The sequence below is a fragment of the Geospiza fortis genome, unplaced genomic scaffold (assembly GCF_000277835.1).
Source record: "Geospiza fortis unplaced genomic scaffold, GeoFor_1.0 scaffold96, whole genome shotgun sequence".
In the NCBI taxonomy this organism is placed as follows: Eukaryota; Metazoa; Chordata; class Aves; order Passeriformes; family Thraupidae; genus Geospiza; species Geospiza fortis.
The window spans coordinates 835,580-840,334 of record NW_005054454.1 but is presented as its reverse complement, the minus strand read 5'-3'; positions in this window follow the sequence as shown (position 1 = coordinate 840,334).

Below are 4,755 nucleotides of genomic sequence, written 5' to 3'. Positions count from 1 at the left end.
GACAAAAAGGGACAAAAGGTGGCACTGCACCAAGCACAGCGGGAGGGTGGCACCGGGGAGGACTCAGGGGTGTCAGCAGTTGGGGAAAATGAGGCAGGAAAGTTGTTCTGGGATTGTGTTTGTTGTTGGAAAGAGAGGGGATGGTGGGCCTGGGGGGGATTTTTGATTATTGGCCATAAATCCCCAGAAATTTTGGGCGTTTTTAGATTCAGGGGCTTCAGAGGTGTCCTGGTGCTCCCTGGCTGTGTTTGGATGCACCAGAGGGGTCACAGAATTGTGGAATAGCCTGAGCTGGACAGGAGTCATCAGGATCATTGAATTCAATTCCCAGGAATTCCCTGAGCTGGGAAAGAGCCATCAGAATCACTGAATCTCACTCCCAGGGATTCCCAGAGCCAGGAAGGAGCCATCAGGATCACTGAATCCCATTCCCAGAGCCAGGAAGGAGCCATCAGGATCACTGAATCTCACTCCCAGGGATTCCCAGAGCCAGGAAGGAGCCATCAGGATGACTGAATCCCATTCCCAGAGCCAGGAAGGAGCCACCAGGATCCTTGAATCCCCCTCCCTTCCCTGCCCAGACCCCCAGGAGCTGCCCCTGTCCCTGGCAGAGCTGTCCCTGCTCAGGGCACACCTCCAGCCCTGCTTCCCCCTCTGGAGAAAGGATGGGCAAAGAAAGCCGCCAGGAACAGCACAGAGGATGCTGGATGAGGCAGGCTCGCTATCTGAGCTCCCATCTCCTGCCCCAAGCCCTTCCAGCCTGTTCTGCCAGCCGGGCAGGGGCGTTTTACCAGCTCAGTTCCACCCCTTGCCAGCCAAATCCCCTCCAGGAGCAACACAAACCCCGGGCAGCCCTTGCAACACCCCGGATTTAGCTGGGATGTGGAGCACAGACGGCTCCTGGCCTCAGGTTCCTCTGTGCCAGCAGCTCAGCTGCTTTTTCCTGGGAAGCAGGAGGGAGAGCTGGGTCCCACAGCAGCCAGGAGCCTTTGGGAAGCAGCAGCAGCAGCAGTTACATTTATATATTTAACTGCTGCAGGTACATTTGTACATTTGCAGTGGTTCAATTTGTACATTTGACTGCTGCAGTTACATTTGTACATTTGCAGTGGTTCAGTTTGTACATTTGACTGCTGCAGTTACATTTGTACATTTGCAGTGGTTCAATTTGTACATTTAACTGCTGCAGGTACATTTGTACATTTGCAGTGGTTCAATTTGTACATTTAACTGCTGCAGTTACATTTGTACATTTGCAGCCGTTCAATTTGCAGCAGTTCAATTCAGACGCGTTCCTAAATCTGCCTGTTAAGGGACTCAGCTCCTTTCTTTTTCCCCCATGTCCAATCTCCTCTGGAGAGTGCACAGAGCTTTGAAAGTCTCAGCAGCTCCTGAGCGAGCTCCACCTTTGGCTAACAAATGCAGAAATGGGGAGAAAATCAGAAGCAGGAGGTGCTGTTTGGAGGAGAGGAGAGCTGAGGGCTGCAGGGGGAAGGAGAGGCCTGGGAAAGCTCCTCATTCCTGGATAACCCCGGTGCTGCCAGGCTGAGGGAGCTGTGGACAGCTAAATTCCAGATTCTGGGGCAAAATGTGGTGCTGAGGGGTTTAAACCATTCCCAAGAGAAACTCACAGCTCGGCTTCTCAGAGCTGGAGTGTGGACATGGAAAATCCACCTGGTTCCACAGGATCACCAGAGTGGGAAGGGGCCTCCAGGACCATCCAGTGCCACCCCAGCCCCACCAGCATCACCCCAATCCCTGTCCCCAAGGCCACATCCAGACTGCTCTGGGACAATTCCAGGGACTCCAAACCTCCCTGGGCAGCTCAGCCCAAGGCCTGACCGCTCTGAGAGGGACAAAAATTGTTTCTAATTTCTGATCTGACCCTGCCCTGGTGCCATTTGAGGCCATTTCATCTCATTTTTTCCCTGCCCCTCCTGTCAGGGGCTGTGCAGAGCAATGAAATCCCCCCTGAGCCTCCTTTGCTCCAGGCTGAGCCCCTTCCCAGCTCCCTCAGGAGTTTTCCAGCCCCTTCCCAGCTCCATTCCCTGCCCAGCCCCTCCAGGTCCTCTCTGAATTGAGAGTTTCAAACTCTTCCCTGGATTTGATGGTTCTTTTGCCTTGGAAACCAATGGAAAGTCCACTGGAAATGCAGAAGGACAAACGTGGGTGACAATCCATGGGAGTGCTGGCCCTTGATAACCTGCACAAGGTGGGGGGATGAGAGGTTTGGGGGGTTTGTTTTCTCGAAATTTTCCTGATTCCCTGGGAGAGACACAGAATCCATGAGTCCAACCTGCCCCGGAGAGCAGCTTGATTGCTAATTAAGGACTGTGATTAGTGCCAGCCTCTAACTGGTGACCTGAAAAGTCTGTGAGGGTGGACTCCTCCCCAGCCATTCCTGGGAAAAATCTGCAGGATTCCTCCTTGTCCCCAGCAGGGCAGCACAGCAGGGATCCCAATCCTCCAGCAGGGATCCCACATCCTCCAGAGCTGTGGATTTTTTTAGTTTTTTTCTGCCAAGGTCAGGATTAAATGTGTGAGAGGGTGTTTCTTGTTGGGACTCAGATGTTTATCAGTTCTTATCTCTGTCCCAGTCTCACAAACCCTGAGTTCTGCAGCACTTCACTCCAACCAACTAAAAATGGAGCCCTGTCTCTCTCTACAAGGCCTTTGAAGGATAAACTGTCCAATTAAGAAATGACACCTCAATTATTTTCACTTTTAACCCAATACCCAACCACCCGTGCCTGCAATGGGGACTTTTTTATCCAATGACACAAAACCACCCAAACCCATGGAGGAGAAGGTGAAGAAGGAGGAGAAGGTGAAGAAGAAGGAGAAGAAGGTGTAGAAGAAGGAGCAGCCTCCACCCTAAAACCTCCATCTTGCTTTCTATCTATTCCTGTATTCTAACATTACATTATTAAATATCTATTACTGTATTCTAAACCCTTAAACTCCATGTGAAAACCACACTCACTCTCTTGTGAAAATTAAAAAGTTTAATAAAGGACAATAGGAGATAAGGACCATGGAGCAAAGGTTGTTACAGCCAGGTGTATTTTGGCACTTACCCAAGAGCACACTGCTATTTTTGGGCATATTCCTTAAATACTTTTCTCATTATATTAGCTTGCTGTATATTTATAGACTTTTATGTATAGTAAACTTTTTCTTCACACTTAGTTTCCATGTTTCAAAAGTTGTTTCGGATGGCTCTTCTTTACGTCTGCCTGTTTTGAGTATGCTTTTTTTTGGTTGTAGTTTTAGTCTGTTCTTATCACTTCCAGGTTCTAGGCCTTAGTCTGCACTGGCTTTAGATGGGGAGTGTTAATAGTTAGCATATTTGTAGCAAGTGTTCTCATTTTATGTTTATTGGATCTCATCTAAGTAGACATTTCAATACAAGCAGAGCTATTTCATTGCTATGTCCAAGCTTCATTAATAACAGAAATAAAAATGATATATTCATAACAAAGTTACTTTAACACCACACATATAAAATCCCTTTTAATATCTGTGAAAAGCCAATATTATAATACGTATATATATAACACTCTGAGTTTCCCCCCTGTGATATCACACACTTCTGTTCAAACTCCACACCCACAATCCCAGTTCTGCCATTCCATTCTGGAAGCTTCTCCAGGCCCTCAGGTCAATGCAGTGTTCTCTGGGGGTCAGTGCCTGGCAGCACAGAAAGTCTGGAATTCTCAATATCCAGGGTTCCAACATCATCCAGCTGCCATTTTTAGGGCTGAGAGTGGAGGAGCTGGGATGGTGCAGGATTTCCAGGGCGAGGGTGGGAATTCTGGGAGTGTGGAATGAAGAAGATTTCTGCTGGAACCCAGGGCACAGGGAATGTTTCTCTGCCTGTCCTGAGAAGTCCTGACCCCCAGGAGAACACTGCTTTTAGCCTTCATCTGTGGAGAAAGCTTCCAAGCCTTTGGGATTAATTGGAATCTGTGTGTGTGAAATAGACAGTGGTAGAGTTTATCAAAGAGTGAAAAACTCAGAGTTTTGGGTTTTTGGTGTGGAGGTGGGTAGGAGACAAGATGGAGGATTTGGGGCATTGTCTGATCTCCTCCTTGTTCTTCATCTGCTCCGTTTTCTGCAGTGTTGGGGGCACAGGGTGATTGGTGAGAAAGAACCACAATGCAGAGGTTGCATGAACAAACAAATAACTAGTTATTGGAAGAAAAGTAGACATAAAATACATTCTAAAAGTTATTGGAACAAAATAGCTTTAGAAGACCTTACACCTGTGTGTCTGGTGACTTTTGGTGCCTTTGTCTCTGTACTCTGAGATGCAGAGAAGTACTAAACTATTCACAAGAGAAAAATAAACAACAACAGGAAGCCCAAAAACCAAAAGTCCTGGTTGCCTCTCAGTTCTGGCCCAGAACTTTTTAGGTGTCTCCCCATCAGGGGTAGGGATAGGGGTTTTCACAGATTTCCTTCCATTCCAGTTTTCCTTCATCTTCCTCAGCCTCTGTGCTGATGATCCAGAGGGACATGGAGGTTTCCCCAGTTTTCCCTGGATTTCAGTGGAGTTGTAGGGAAGTTGCCTTCTCTTCATTTTATCCTTCAGGAAATGCTCTGGAGCTTTGATGCTCCTTCAGAAGCTGTGGCTCAGGAAATGGGGCTTTGGCGAGGAACAAAACTGGAGGCAAATCTGGAGCCACAGCCGTGTCCCCCCGAGTGTCCCCTGCCCAAGGGTGTCCCCGTCCCTCCTCCAGCCACAGCCCTGGG